Source organism: Cavia porcellus, unplaced genomic scaffold (genome assembly GCF_034190915.1).
Source record: "Cavia porcellus strain 051 isolate PalLab524CR breed Dunkin Hartley unplaced genomic scaffold, mCavPor4.1 scaffold_29, whole genome shotgun sequence".
Classification (NCBI taxonomy): domain Eukaryota; kingdom Metazoa; phylum Chordata; class Mammalia; order Rodentia; family Caviidae; genus Cavia; species Cavia porcellus.
Window position 1 is genome coordinate 9,705,067 of NW_026947512.1, and position 17,170 is coordinate 9,722,236.

The 17,170-nt window shown below is 38.2% G+C and overlaps 1 long non-coding RNA gene across 1 annotated transcript in view; it reads left to right on the forward strand.

Annotated features, from left to right (window-relative positions):
• LOC134473969 (uncharacterized) overlaps nucleotides 1-6,308 on the forward strand; it is a 118,740-nt gene extending 112,432 nt beyond the window's left edge. Inside the window, exon 4 of the long non-coding RNA XR_010044477.1 lies at nucleotides 4,449-6,308. This is a non-coding gene — a long non-coding RNA (uncharacterized LOC134473969). The remainder of the gene's footprint in view (nucleotides 1-4,448) is intronic.
• The last annotated feature ends 10,862 nt before the right edge of the window (nucleotides 6,309-17,170 follow it).

Here is a 17,170-nt window from a genome sequence, read left to right on the forward strand (position 1 = left end):
ATGATTTCTTTTGATGTCAGAAAGTCCCTCTGGGGGAGTAAAGAGTTAATATTTGAAAGTCTCAAGTAGACTTTGGAGAACCAGGTTCTATTCTAAGTATGAGGAATTCCTATGATAAATGATTCTGTAGATTGATAAAATTAAATGACCTCTACAGCATAAAACCATAATTCTCTTCAGTGTACAAAAGTCCAAAAATAAAGACCAGATGTCTTCAAACTGCTGACGCTGTTTGAGCTGGTTCCACTCACTCACAGTGATTGCTAAACCAAGATTTCTCTGGACGCAAAGCTGAGGATTTCCATCATTGTATTATTAGATTTTGGCCACAATATATGGGCATCCTTTTGTCCTCCTTGGGTCTGGAATGGATTTTTCCACTCAGAAGACTCATCCGCAGAAGCTGGTTCAGTCCCACACCTCTCCTGCAGCCTCTCTGGCTGAGAAGAGCCCATTTCTCAGCAGTGACTTGCTCAGATTCTGGTTCCTCAGGAAAACCTCTTGAAGATTCCTCCCCAGGCCAGCTCTCCCAACCCCACCTCTCACCCTACTCCAGCCCCACCCAGCCTGCAAACTGAGTAGGGCTCAGTTAGCTGGATGGTGCCCCCATTTCCTACCAATCCACTGGCTCTTTCTTTCTTAGAAGTTTCCAAACAGTGTTATTAGACCTAAAACATTTCCTGGTTCTTATTCTCATGTCTTTCTCATCTGTGTTTACCCTGGTAGATCATACACTTCTCAGCTGTGAGATGCATGCTCTATTGTTTCTTATTGTTCCTTCTCTGAGTTTTTGCACATTATATACTAATCTCAACATACTTAAAAGTTTTATTGAAGAACGTTAAGTGGCTAATTCTAAAATGGGTATAGCTTAAGAAAAGAGTGTTTGCCTAGCCCACAGAAAACCATGAGTTCAATCCTTAGCACCACAAAATAATTGATTAATTAATTAATTTAAAAAGAGAAAAAAAAACAAGAAAATTGTGGCAATTTGTTACAGACCAAAAAAACAGTTATGCTCGTGTGTGTGAGTGTGTTTGCACTCACACATGTGTATGTGTGTGGTCATTTACATATTCACTCATGCCATAAATATTCATTGAACACCTACTATGTTTCAGATATGAAGCTAGAAATTGGAATTCAATGCAGAACAAAGAAAGCAAGGCCATTTTCTCCTGGACACCTTTTTTTTTTATTTAAAGAGAAAAAATACAGAAAAAAGGGTAGAAATAATACTGAATTTCAGAAAAACAAACAGTAAGAAATCACTAGTTGATAAGTTACATATTGTCATCTTAGACATAGTTGTTCAAGTTACAAAATTAAAGCATACAAAGTGATATTCAAATAATGACATTGCAAACAGTTCTGCTCAATGACCCAACAAAAACTGAGTAATATGGTTATCAGTCCTATACACTTGTTTTTTATCTTAAAGAGGGTAAGATTAAACATGTAAAAACAGAAAAAAACAGTTCATAAGGAAACAATTTAAAGAAACACAGATTTCAAAGCAAGTCCACTGGAGATCTTCACTGTCTATCTTATTATCTCTAGTTTTCTTCCAATTAGTTGTCCCCAACTTCACACACATTGGATATATACTGAACATTATAGAACTAATAAAATCACTACAGGATGATGAAGGCTTTTTAGGTCTTCAAGACCTGATTTTGGGGAAGTCAATAATGACTACCATAATGTCTCTCGTTCTCTTCAAAGTAGCTGTCTTTATCTTTACGTATGCTGAAATTGAACGTAAGAGATTAGACTAATATCACTCTGAACAGTGAATAATAGTATTGTTAGGTTTTATATCATAATGCTACAGAATTAGCACTGGGTTTCTTAGTGTCTCTTCTTCAGAGTATCTGTTCATTACATTGTGTATTATATAATCTGATCCCATAAATAGTTTAGAAATTCTTCTCATGTGTGAATCTCTACATGTATATATATCCTCTCTGTATTATAGGGAAAAAAAGATCAAAACAAGACAACAAAACAAATTCCTAGAAGAACATGAAATGAAAAAGACATATAAGACCACAATATTAAGTAATCTAAGTAGTTACTATGCTTTCTCTTGTTATTTTCAATAGAATTGTCCACATCATCAGGCATTATATAGTTAAGCATAGAATTACATAGCTATTTTTATAAAAACACATCTTTGGAGACATTGTAGGACTTGAAAGTACTTAATAATCAAAACTGGAATGGATACCTTTTACATCTTGTCATCTTCAGAGTAGTTGTCTCTACTCTTAGACTTGATACTATCAAGCATGCCAAATTCGAATAAAATCAGTCAAGGCAAAACAGCATTCTAATAAACCAGCTTCAAATAAGATCAGTCATAGTAAGACAATGTAAGTAATACAGGGTTTCAGTTTAAGTTAATAGGAAATTAAGGATAGTTACTGTGGTATAGCCTGTTACTTTTGGGTTAGCTGTCTGTGCCCTCAAATCTCATACAAATAGACAGACAGGAACAAGATATAATCAAACTAAACAGAGCAATAAGACTACTGTGGCTTTTAAATCCTGATACACTATTAACAATGTCCTCTGCCTTCCTTTTTTAGGCAATGCCTTACCTTTCCCCTTCTCAGGATGCTTTATATATTTTGGGTCCCACTAGCTCCTATAGTTTTTAGACTAGGGGGTCAACCTGTTATCTATCTGAGTGTTGCTGAACCTTTTTACCCCTGAGATTAATCTTGAGCTGTACTCCTTTACTTACTAAAGCCACAAAAGTTTTCCTTCCTTCCAGCTGTGTAGTTCTCCACTGCACAAAAGTGTCATAACTTTCCAACCTATCTGCAGCTGCTGGACGAGTTGTCCCTATTTCTCTCTGGTTTCCTGTCACATATAGCATTGTTTTCTCATCTTTGACTTTCAGTTTATTAACCTTCTTTCAGGTTGAGTATATTGCCTATTCAGAGCATCTCAATGAATCCTGCCTCCTAATTTATTCTGCCTCTGTTTCTTTTTTGTTAGTGTATCAAACCTATCTATATTAAAGATTACAGCTTACCATCTCTGCCTCATCGCTGCTATTCTATTGTTCTGCTATTATTTGCCCACTTTACTCCTTCATTCCACTGTCTTCCCAGTTCATTTAGGCCTCTCTGCCTGTTGCTGGAATCCTGGTATTTTTTCCTCTCCCTTTCTGGAATGTCCTTCAGTATTTTTTGTAGGGTTGGGTTGATGGCCATGAACTTCCACAGTTCCTCCTTGTCTTGAAAATATCTTCTTTCTCCATTAATTTTCAGAGGGAGTTTTTCTAGGTACAACAGTCTTGGTTGGAAGTTATTTTCTTTCAGGGCTTGGACTATATCCCCCCAGGCGCTTCTCAATTTGAGAGTTTGTATTGATAAGTCATTTGTTATTTTGATGATTTGTCTTTTGTAGGTGATCTGCTTCTTTTCTCTGGCCACATTTAATATTCTGTTCTTATGGTGGATTTATGGTATCTTGATTATTATATGTCTGGGTGTAGATCTGTTTTGGTTGTAGGTGGCTGGAGTTCTGTATGCCTTATTTATCTGTGTAACATTTCTTTTTCCTATACTTGGGAAGTTTTCCTTAACTTTATCTGTGAATATTCTTTGTAGTTCATTTGTGGTTACTCCTGCTTCTTCATTCACGTTTTTTATTCTTAAGTTATAAATCCTTTTGTCATCTGCTAGCCTTTGAATTGTTTCTTCCTGGTTTCTTGTTATTTTTAAGAGATCTTTTCTTTCTCAATCACACATCATAAATTTCTCTTCAAGTTTTAAAAGGCTAACTTTAGTTTCTGTCAAGGCATTTTGCCAGCTTTCAATGGAGTTTTTAGTTTCCTGGTAATCTCTTTGGATCTGTTGCATTTATTCTAGATTTTGTTTATATTCTTCATGAAAAGTTTCTCTGCCTTTTCTGAGTTCCTCCTTTCTTCCATCTGTGTTCTCTTGGGAGGGGCTTATCATTTCTTTAATTAATACTTTTATATCTTGCTTCACTTGGATCAGAGGTACAGTTTTAAATTCGCCTATGAGGTCACAAAGGTATTTCTTTATATCTGCTGATGCAGTGTCTAATATTACATGATTACTGCACTGGTTCTCTTCTGTATTTACCTCTCCTGGGCTTATTTTCCCAGGTTCAGCAGCTGTAGGGTTTTTTTGTATTTCTATCTCTTGTCATGTTTCTGGCCTCTTTCAGACAGGTATGTCCTGGGGGTCTCTGGTCCTCTCCATATTGCTTAGGGTCTTTCCAAAGACTGCTGACTGGGGTTTTGCTGCCCTCCCCAATTTGCTGTTATCTGAGGTACTGGCAAGGATGCAGGACAGTGCAGGCTAGCCTCTAGCCTCTGAGCCAGTCGACCCACAATTTCCTTCAGGGCCTTAGGTTGTACCTTGTGAATATCACAGAATCATGACCTTTTTGTCCTTGGCTATTAGATCCCAACAAGAGGCGTAGCTCAGCCCCATCAGAGCCCACCTATCCTCTCTGTGCCAAGGGCAGCCAACTGATGCCTCTGCTCCGCCCAACTCCAAGATGTGCTCCAGCCAACAACAGCAGCGGTGGGACCCAACCCCCAGCACTCACCAGGAATCAATTCAGCTTCTCCTCTTGACTCCACTCCACGCCACACCATGTCCTCCCACGAAGGGCTTGGAACTCAACAATCCCCATTATTGGCAGCCATGGCTTCAGCTCGACCTTGAATCGCCTGACTCCCAGGTGCTCCTAGCACAGCGCAGACCTATCTCAGTGAGTGCGCAGGGCTCCAGCCCTCCACTCATGCTTTTCCTTCCTCTGCAGAGGTAGCTTGATGTGGTTTTTCCACATCTAGATCAGCATCCTGCATCTTCAGAAAACTGTGCGGCACCTGGCTCTGGCGCCCAGGCTCATGGTCCTCTCCACCACTTCCCCCAGCTTGGCCAGGTGGCTCCGGCTGCTCCATGAGGCCCAGGGACCCAATTTCCAGTACTCACTGAGAGCCAATAAAGCTCTTCCCCTTGGCTCCACTCTAGACTGCACCGCATCTTCACGTCAAGGGCCCAGGACTCATCCACTCTGGTTATTGGCAGCTGCGGCTTCAGCATGACTTAGGAGCATCCAACTCCATGGAGCGCCCAGCACAGCACGCAATGGGTCTCAGTGAGCATGTCGGACTATAGCCCTCCACTGGCACTTTTCCTTCCCCTTCCTAATTTTATTTCCTGGACACCTTCTTAACATACTCTTATGATACAACTTGCCATATCTTTGAACCTCATGCAGCTTGTACATTTATAGGCTGAAAATGGACAGTGTGTTTGGATATGAATCATGTAAAACAAGCAAACAGACACAAAAGATTATGTCCCCTTTAAGATTATGCTTCATTTGGGTTTATAAAAGCCAGTAATGAGTGTTAGATGTCATTTAGAACCTAATAGTTTTCTTCCTGCTGGGTCTCTTTTATATCACACAGCTTACATAGATTAACAAGAAACTTGCATACTACTGAATATTTTAGGAAACCTCAGACTGGGGCAATACTGACTTCAGTCTAACAATGATAAACACACCAATTTCCAACAAGTCGTTGGGCTTTTGAAAAAATAGAAATTACTTTCTGTTTAACTTTAGAGCAAAAACACCAACTTGCTTTACTTGTAAAGAATGATGCATGAATGCAGCATAATTCCACTGTCACTACAGCAGAAAGGAAGTCGGGAGAGCACATCTTTGTATCAGACTGACCACAGTTCTGGTCACGAGCTACTCACAAGTACCATGAGATTAGAGATCCACACGAAATAGTCTCATCCTTCACTTCCCTAGCTCATTACAGCTTTAATCTCAATGATAATTTATTTTAACCTGAAATACTGAGAGTTGGCCTAGTCGCACTCTTAATTTCAGAGCCAGCTATCATAATCAATCCCTGTAGAGTCTTTTCCTTTTGTTTCCTTTTTGGAATTGATCTCACTTCCATTTTCCTCACTCCTTCCCTCTTTATATTCCTGACTGCACTCCAAAGGTGACCACATAAACGTGTGTGACATATAAAAATAATATATATGCATATGTGTGGTTTACGTATTTATCTTTGAAAAACAAACAGCAATGGGGTGTATGTATGTATTTTACATTTATTTAAATGTTATGATGCAGAAGATTTCAGCACTGTATTTATTATTTTGTCTGTTTTTTGTTCTATATGTTCATGTCTCCAGGTCTCTGCTTAGAAACCTGTGCTTTACAAACTCTGCTCCAGTATGTCCCTATATACACCCACTCTGGTACTGGGTGTAAACCCAGTGTATGTACTCAACCTGAGGTGCCTGTGTCATACATAGTGTTTACCCACAAATATCACATTATGGCATGTTATGCTCCAGAATGGCTGTAACGGTATGTAGATTTCACCAACAGCCCACGAGTTCTCGTATCTCAGTATCTACTTTCTCATCACTATTTCTAAATTCACAAAGATGTGCTTTTCCCTTAGTGTTATGGTTCCATTTGTTTTTAAAATTTCTGGAAGATTAATTACTAGTGTCTTATACAATCCGACTTAATTTTTTCCATACACTAGTAACCTGCTTTTCTTAACATACTGTTTAGTATATAATCCACTGTCATATTACTGATTATTTACATATAATACTATATTATAAAACACATATATAATATATATTTGTAGTGCCAAGCTTATAATAAACTGTGTCTCCAAATTAACACAGATCTACTTTCAATTCTTTATACCAATATGTAGATTTTTTTCTTATCTTTTACTGATATTACATAGTTTTTACTTTTATATATGTTTGTGATAGGTTTCAGCATCTAATACAGTGAATCTGCCTGTTCTTCTTGTCCAAATTAACTTTAGAAGTTCATGGACATTGATTAATACCTGTAAATTGTAAAATTAGCTCTGGGTCACTTATTCTGCTATATTATCTTGAAAGTCGACATGATCTTTTCTTTCTCTTCTTCCTTCAGCCTACATCTTTATCTTAAAAGTTATATAACTATATATATATATATATATATATATATATATATATATATATATCAATTAGTGAAAATCAACTCAAAACAATTTAAATAAATAACAACAATATAACAAGTACTCAAATATTATCATTCCTGATTTTCTCCGTTTCCTCTACTTGCTTCTGGATTTGCTTCCATCTTACACAGATTTTCCCTGAGAATAGGTCACTAGGTATCTTACTTTTCTAGCAACTGAAGCAAAAAGAAGACGCCATCAGCCTTCTGGTTGTAGTTTTCAGGTTCCATCTTGCCCTGTGCTAAAACAGTTTTCCCTTCCTATGACAGCTGATATGACCTGAGCATAGAAGACTCTGCTTGGGCCAGGCCTGTATCTTTTACCTGCTTACCCTTGTCAGGTTCAGCCGTATTTGAGAATAAGGCTACAAGTAAAGTTATTCCATAAAAATTAATTATTGCATCCAGAAAACAGCACATATACAGGCAAACAAAACTTACAAAGAATAATTCCAACTGTGACAAACCATTGCACTTACTCACTTGATTCCTATTAGCACAATAAAAGCTCTGTGAGGGCAACCTGTGAAGCTTTTCATCCTTGAGCCCCCCAGACCCTAGACAAGTGCCATTGCATGGTAGGGCCTCAAAACACTCACTTCATGTAAGTCTAAGGGACAAATGCAAAGATACCAAGAGCAGCATTAGGGCCAGATTATATGAGGTTGCATTTTAAGGAGAAAGAAGTGGGAATGCCAATGGCTACACCAGATTTGTTGAATTCGAATTTAAAAAGCCAAGACATCAACCTCAGAAATGAATCACTGCTCCTCCATCACATTGTCTAAACCCTCAAGTTAAATCTACCATCTCTCCTGATACTCTGACCCTTATTCAGAGGGAAGCTTCATGTCACTGTTAGGAGTTTCAACTCTGATACTTGTTAACTATGAGAAGCTGGCTGAGTCAACCATTTTGAAGCCGTTCTGTCCAATGAGAACTAATACAAACTTTGCATGTTGTTATATTTTGAAAGATAAGCATATAAACAATGAGATTCACTGTCTGGCACTAGGCTACAAGAAAACTCCTGCTGTAGTTGATATTTTTCAATCATTTGCTATATGCCAGGCAAGGTAGATGGCTGCTTGGCTTTGAAGAACAAGAGTAGACAAGGTCTCTGTTCTCAGGTCTCTCAGAATCTTCCAGGGAATAGAGACCATTTGAAAATCAATGTGTCCAAATTACAGTAAATATAATGTTAAGGAAATATGGACTGTTGGTCAGCATGAAATAATTAGTCTGTGGTTAAGGCTTCCCACAGATTGTGATATATTTTTGTGAAACTGAGAGAATAAATAAGAATTAGCAAGGTAAAGGATGTTAGTATTTAAAAAGGAAACTATCTTAGGCACAGAATTGGACAAGGGATGCCCAGAATTGAGAGCGACCATAGCAAGTTCATAATGAAAAGCAATTTTAATGGTTCTCAATGAAGACTATTTACCATTACCATAAATGCTACTATTATAATTACATTAGGGACAGTATCTGTTAATGCTTATTATAGCACCCAGGGCAATGATTTCTCCTCCCTTAAAAAGTATCTATTGCAAACATATATTCCTTGATTTTCACACCAGCAGAATCCTCTATTTACTCTTAGAGGATTTATCAAAGATTCTGATCACAAGGGCAAAAACACTTCATTCTGGGTCTGGATAGCACCTTGAAAAAATGACTGATGTTAACTATAAGTTCTGATTTAAGGACACTGGGAGAAAATGCAGATACAGGGAATCAAGGTATGACTGCAGTGTGGTGAGGAAGTTGGTACAGTAAGATTTATCAGAACTTCTAACCAAGAGTAGACATAGAAGCCAGCAGAAAGAAGAAGGAAATGGAAAACCAGTAAATGGCTCTTCTCATTTCATTTTATCTAATGGCCCTGATGTGATCGGTATATATTTATGCATGTATCAAATTATTATTTAACCTATGATATGTACAAATATTATGGGTTGATTTTTAAGAGGGGAATTATCTCCTAAGCACTCTATGCTTTAATAAGAAAATTTTCTTATAAAAATGGTTAAATCTATGGGTTCTTCACGTTCAATGTGGTTATTACAAACTCATCACCTAAAGTCAAATAAGTCTGAGTACTTTTTCTAGAAAATACGATACGAAAGTAGTCCACTCAAGCACACTCTTTCACCTTTTGTGACAGGCATTTATGTTGGGGCATTGACCTCATTGTTGGTGGTGTTGTCACAGGCATTTATGTTGGGGCGTTAATCTCATTGTTGGTGCTGTCCTCACAACCTGAATAACGTTCTCTTCCTACCAGCTGCCAAGTGTGACTTCATGGCAGTACTACCTGCAGCGTTTTGAAACATCTACTGTTGTGGATGCTCAGGTCCCCGCTTCCCAAATCAGATCTTCCAAATCAGCACCATTAGGAGTGCAGTGTGGACAACTGTCAGAGAACTGTGACCGCTCTGACTTCCTCTTCTATCACCCTTCTCCTTGATCACCTCACTCCTTCCAAACTGAACTCCTTGCTGTTATGAGTTAGTTATTGCTATGTAACAAGTTATCCCCAAACTTAAAAATCTTAAGAGAAAAAAAAATTTATTATTTCACACTGTGAATCAGCTACCCAAATACAGCTTACTTTGTATGGTATTTTATGTATGATAGGTACCCAGTAACTAATTGTTTGTTGAATGGAAAAACTTGTGGAAGTATCAAATATTTTCTTGTAAATTTGAGTTCATTTGAGAATTGCTTTACAGAAAAGTAAGCAGTCACCCCAACTATAGACACCAATCCCACTGACAGTTATATCTGTACTCATCCCAAATCTAGCTACCACTCATCAAAATTTTATTTTAGTCTATATGCAGCAAATATCACTGTCTTTTAAGTCAAGGCCTTCTGAAGTAGATCTGGAAATGTAGGTGCGTATGCAAGTAATTTATTAAGGAAGTGTTCTCAAGAGAAACTGGTAAGGAAATGAAGTAAGCAAGACTTGGAATCACTATTATTCAAGTGAGGGCATGATCATGAAAATTCCCAGCCTCAAGCTAATCCCACAGGGAGATCAATAGCATGAGTAACAACCTCACTTTGTCCTTTTCTCATGACCAGCAATCTAGGCTTTCAAGTTCCACAGTCACCCACTGACTAAGTGGCACAGGGACCAAACAGTTCTACAAAGCCAAGAGCAGTGTCCTGGAGAAGGTAATATGAGCTGGTAGAAGAAACAGGTCATAAAGACCTGGTGGAGAAATTGGGAGGAATGTGGTCAAAGTCTACTAGCAGAACTATAGAAACAAGCCTCTGACTCCTTCAAATCCAACTAAAAGTGTAATTTAGAATATTATGGAATTTCTGTTGCATCACATCTAATCCTTACTTCTTCCTCAAAAAAAAAAAAAAAAACAACCCTATGGGATAGTTAAAACTATTATTACTATTTTTACCCAATCTCAAAGAAAATAAGGGACTTGCCCAAGATCATATAGCCTTTAGATGTCTGAGCCAAAGGTCAAACCCTGGTTTATGGCTTATGTATCTCAGAGTCCATGTTTGTAGAAAACTCAGCCTGCTTGAAATTCCTGAGTTTGTCCCCAAACAGAGGGTGAACAAGGATGAAAAATAAATACAGAATTAAAAAGAGGGGCCAGGGAGCTCTTGTCTTTAACAAGGAGCCCTGAGCCTTCGGCTCTCCTCACTTTTATTTCCTCAGACACAGGAACAAGCAATTAGGATAGAAAAAGATTCATGTACCTTCTGTCATATACCCAGGTAAACAACCAGATCTCAGCTGTTAACTCTCCTTACAACCTGCAACGCACCAGCAAGCCTGCACATTACTCATGGAACACAGTTTGCTGTTTTTCTCTTTTGTGCATGCAGAGAAGGTCAATTAGCACTTTTTCTGGTCTCCAACATCTCCCCTTTTTTGTATTTATAGTAATAGCAGCAGAATGTCAGTCACTTCTGATTGTCTCTAGCAGAAGTATGTAGGTACAGTCATTCTATCTTTTGTCTTAAGGTCTAGCCTTTAGTATGTATGCCTCCACCTACAGTCATAATAATCCTTTTGAGGGCCTAGTCCTGTCTAACAACAATATAACTAATTTATCTGCCCCCCAGTACCCCTAACTTATATGAGGGGACAAAGACCAAAGTTCCGACTACTTCCAGCTAAAAACAGACATAGTTGTGACTGACAATCAGAAACACTCCCCAGAGGGTCTATTTGAAGGCCCTTAACAGATGTCAGGTATCCTTAGGAATGGATTCATCTTTCTGCTTCCTATGTGGCTTTCTTCAGTTGTCTTTTGGGAGTAAGCTTTCTCTGGTGAGTAGAATCAAGTTCCACCATGGGCACACATGGGGAGAACTTTTCCAAGGTTTTATGCTCTTAGAGAGCACCCACACCAACTATTAATTTCCTATAATGACACAAGAAAAACCCCCACCCCTTGTTAACTGGGTGACTAGTCCCTCCCCATCTCCAGGGACCACCATAACACCTGTGACTTCTCCCTTTTTCCATGCTCTTGTACTTTTGCCTGATGTAATTCTGCTGGGGTGCTGTCTCTATCTCCAACAGGATTCAAAAAATTAAGTGTAAATATTTCAAGACCAAGGCAAACTTGTAGATTATTATGTTTTATTCCTTCTGTTTGTTTTTGTAATTGCCATTCTAATGTCAAATGTATATGCTCAACAATAGTTTATCCTTGTGGATTTTAAAGAATTTTGCTAGAATGAATAACATTCTATTGTTGCAAAAATCTTTGAAAGCTCCAACTTATAGGGGGATGGCCATTACCTGTTTTTATTTTCTTAGGAACTTCCATCTTTGCAGATGCCGAAAGATAATGTTGCTGTATGTGCCCTGCAGTCTCACCTGCATGGCAGGTAGCATGCATAAAATGAGAGTATCTATACTAACACATATATGTAGAAGCCCACAAAATTGGAATATATGTGTTATATCCATTTGCCATAACTCATTTGCCTGGAGGCCTTGGGGAGTATTCTTCTGATGGATTTGATGTAGGTAAAGTTTGGCAAGCTGGACAAAATACAATAGGCAGCACACAGGAGGCTGACGCCAGAGGATCACTGTGAGTTCAAAGCCAGCCTGGGCTACATAGAGAGACCCTGTTTCAAAAACAAAAATCAAACAAACAAAAAACATTATGGCATGCCTGTGATCTAAAAGTTTAAAATGAGATGTAAAGATTCAAATGCTCTGATGGAAGTAGGCATGGGAAAGTCTCACCTGTTGAAAAATCAAAGCAGTGAGTCTATTGGTGTGATGATTTCCTTCTGCCAGGGGGCCTAGAAGACCAGAAGGTGAGTGTGCACAGCCTATATACCATCCTATTCCAAATGGCCTCCTGAAATCATAAAAACAAATTGAACAGAGGGGTAACTAGGGAGCCCTTTATATTGATTGCTGTGACTTGGTTAAATGTCCCCTCAAAGCCTCATACAGTCGTGGAGGCAGCTGAATCTAGTACTTATGATTGGTTTTTTCCTAGTGCTAGGATTGTTGATGTGGTTGCTGCACCCACTCAGGGGTGGGTAGCTAGCATACAATATAAAGGGGGAGGGTGGTGTGCTTTCCCCCATTTTGCACATTTTGGTTGTAGCCACCATGAATGGCTGCCCCTTAGGCTCTACCACCCTGCCTCAGAGCCAGGTGAGTATGGACTGAAACCTCTGAGATGTGTAAGCTAAATAAACCCTCCTTCCTTAATTTTAGGTGTTGGGTACTTTGTAAAAGTAATGAGAGAAAGGTAACCAAGACATTGGTTGTCTTCAAGCAATTAGTGACATTAACTATATAGACAGAATCACTTAAAATGGTAACAGGTTTTGCCAGAGTACATTCTGTACAATATAGCTGTACAAACTTATCAGAAGGATAATTATTATCAATTAATCTGATATAATCACAAAGGCTATATACTAAATTAAGGAAGTTTGTACTAAATGGGTATGCTGTGCAAGATTAATAGGGGCATGATACAATTAGGATTAAATCAGAGAAGCTGTATGCTGCAGTTATAGGATGACTGAATTAACTTGATCTGTATACATCTGAAGACTTTCTCCAAGCTGCTTAGGGAGATAAAGGCATTCAATAGGTTGACATTTGTTGTTCACTAATTGACCAAAAAGTCTATTGCAAGAGTGAGGAGTGGGCAATAATATCAGCATAAGAGGAACAGTTAGACTAATTCAAAACATGTGTCCATTTACCAAAGCAGTTTTAATTATCTGGAGTTCTTTAAGGGATTCAGGTGTGAGGGTTCACTGAACACTTAAATTTGAATCTCCTTGTAATATTTTATATGATTGCTTAACTTATGTGCAGGTATTCCTAATTTGGGAGAAATCTAGTTAATATTCCCCAATAATTTTTAGAAATCCCTTAATGTTTGTAATGAGTTTTTTCTTACTATTGATTTATGCACTCAAAATGCTCTTTCTATTATGAGAGTTCTCAAGTAACTATAGGGAAAGACAGTTTGAATGTTCTTTATGCTGCTGTAAAACCCATGTTGCTTCAAAGTCCATTTAGTTTCTACAAAAAGGAGAACAAGTTTTTGTTGAGAATCAACAGCAAGCAGTATATCATCCATATAATGTATTAAAAAGGCTTGAGGGAAACTTTTTCTAACAAGATCTAAAGCCTGATCAATAAAACACTGACACAGGATGGGACTAATTCTTTATCCTTTCTGGTAAAACTGTCCTTTGACATCAGCACATAGGCTCAACAAAGTTAATACAAAATGATGTCATTCCTGTGGTCTTACAGGGATAACAAAAAAATGCAATCCTTAAGATCAATAACTATCACAGGCCAATCCTGTGGCATTGCCATGGCAGGGGGAGGTCTGGAGTGCAGACTACCCTATAGGGAAAATGCATGTATTAATAGCTCTTAAATCCTGAAATAACCTCCACTTACCCTATTTCTTTGGATATCAAAAACAGTAATGTATCAAGGGCTAGAGGAAGGTTCAATATGTCTCTCCTTCAACTGATCTTCTACTAACACTTGAATGCAAATAAACTTACAATAATAAGGACCATTGATCCACCCAAACAAGAATATTGGTTTTGCATTTTAATGAGAGTGGCTTATGACTGAGAAGAAGCCACAGTGACCATCATTAAAAATTTGCCTCATGATCAGAATCTTCCCTTTTATCCCTCTGATAGACTTATATGTGTTGGACATCTTTCTATCACCAGATGGAATTACTGTATTAATAATTTGAATTTGCCATTCTTTCAGCAGATGCCTGCCCTACAAATTGACTGGGATCCCTGAAGTAAGTGGCTGAAAGACTGGCCTAAAATTATCAGGGCCTAAGCAGGTTATGGATGTAGCACTCCGCATGACCTGTCTGGGTGATCTGAGCTCCACCAAGGGAGTGGCTGCTGTTCAGATGGGCCAGGCAGGTGGCTGTTTGAATGAAACCATTACTGAAACATCTCTACCTGTATCTATGAACCCTCAAAATGATTTTCCTTTAATCTTAAGTGTATGAAAGGGACATTTACACCCTTTCTTGCCTGGGGCTGAGTGCATTGTTTATAAATATGCCCTGTTTTGCCATAATTGAAATGCTGGTTTTTTGAAGAAGCCTGATTTTATTTAATTAAACCAAACATAGCTTGAGCAAACATAGAGGACTTAGGACTTCGGTACCCACATCTTGGCATACTTTCAAATAGTTTCCAAGATTTTTAGTCACTCAGACATCCCCCTAAACTTGTTCATAGCCTTTATTAGTATTTCAAAAGCTAAATGCAACACAGTAATCTCTGCTGCTTGGACATGTGGTGTCTGTCATTGGACAGCTTCTTGAAACCTGTCTAAGAACTAGGTGGAAGGTTCCCATGAACCGTGAAGGGTGTGTTAAAAAAAACTGAATGGGAATACCTTCCTTAGGAGTAGTTACCCAGGCTCATTTCATCATGAGCATCATTTGCTGAGAAATGGTCTGGAAGGGTTAACTGTGGACCTGCTCCCAACAGTATTTCCTCAGCAACCTCAGGATATCCTACCACTCAGTTCTGTCACACTTGTTCAGTTGCTTACTTTTGAAGATGAACATGGAAATTTAAATATTGCCCTGCAGAGAGGCAGGACCTAGCCAAACACTAATATCTAAAAAAGGCAAGCAGAAGGCTCCCAAGTCAGACTCTAACAAATTCAGTGTGAAAGGCCCTTGAACCCCATTGTTCATAATCCTAGATTTTAATTCTTTAATCAATTTGTAACACTCCAAAGGATTATGTTGTGGATTGTTAGGGTTAGGATACATATTAATTGGAAATGCACAATCCCAAAGGGCTTTCAGCTAAGTACAGCCTCTCTAAGTACAGCCTGATCTTTAATAAGGAAACACTACTTCTGAATCAACCAAAGATGGGAGAAAAGCAGAAAGAGGAGATGGAAGAGAAGGGAACCAAGGCTCTTCACCCTCATTTTTATTTTCTCTTGAGAGTGCGTTAAGTATAGGATGCTTTCCCATATTTAAAGGACAAAGAAATGCACATGCCAAATTCCATGTGGTAAGAGTTTTAGGGGGTATAACAAGCCCTGGGTATGAGCTTCCAAACCTTCTCTCATTTGATCCTAACTTTCTACATCAAACGTGCCAGTCTGAGGAAACCAATGATTATGTTTGACAATATGCTATAACATATGAGAAAGTAACGAGGTACTGACTTGAGCACCAAATTGGCATAACAGAATTTAGAATAATGGGATACAATACTGTACTTCAATCAGTGAACTCTTCCCCATTACCCTGGCTGAAAAGGTTTTCTGCATGTGTCTGCATTCCTTTTTCTTTATTCTTCTTTTTCCCTTTTGCCATCCAGCTCCCCTTCTCTGCTGCAAAACTCCCCATCACTAATCTATTACATTTTTCCCCTGGGCTGACTTTCCCCCTCAGTTTGCCATTCGGGAACCACTTGTAAGAAACCAAGCCTGCCAGGAATGGCTATGAGTTTGTTCCCGAGCAGAGGGTGAATGAGGAAGAAAAATAAAGAGACATGGAATTAAAAAGAGGGGCCAGGGAACTCTTGCCTCTCTTCAACAAGAAACTCTGAGCCTTTGGCTCATCTCATTTTTATTTACTCAGACACATGAACAACCAATTAGCGTAGAAGATTCACCTGCCTCCTATTATCTACAACCTATGCCCAGGTTTAAAAAAAAAACAGATCTCAGTTGTGTTGACTCTCCTTAGAACCTACAATGTCCCAGCAAGCCTGCACATTACCAAGGAATACATTTTGCTTTTTTTCTCCTTCATGTTCACAGAGAAAGTCAAGTGGCCTCGATCCTCACTGTCTGATCTTCTCCATATGATTGTGATTATATTTTGTAATTTAAAATACATTTATCTTTAAATTCACTAACATAGAAAAAATGGAAGGCTAAGCATGTGTTTCTTAGATCGCCTTGGTGAACAGGGGAATGCTGCCTAAGTATACTGACCCTTCTATACCTGTGTCTCTAGCATTATAGACACTCAGAAAATACCAATTAGTGAATGGAAAATTATAATACAGAGCTGATCCCACAGTAGATCTCAAATATTTATGTTAGCTCCACATAAATCTAACACTCACCCCAAGATTCTTAAAGATAGGAATAATTCAGAACTTACTCTACTCTGGAATGGTCTAATAAGATCTTTGCCCTTTTGAATACTCTTTATTGTTCAGTTTAGATATGGCTAAATCTAATCCCTTCAGTGTTACTTCTCCTTTAAGAGAATTAAAGTGAATTTACAGTGAAATTAGTATACCAAGCAAGGATGAGAATCTGCTTTACCCAGGGTGCTGACAGAGAAGATGTATTAAGATCACTGAGATCATCCAAAAGAATCTCTTACAGCAAAGAAACAAATATGTACAGAGAAGAAAGAGTTCAAATTATTATTTATATATGTCATGATTCTACATAAAAGACTCAAAAAATTGCACCAAAATACTCCTAGAATTAATAATCAAAATCAGCATAACATAGCAGAATACAAAATCCACACACAAAAATCAATGTCATCCCTGTATATCGATAATGAACTCATTAACAAAGAAATTAGGAAAACAA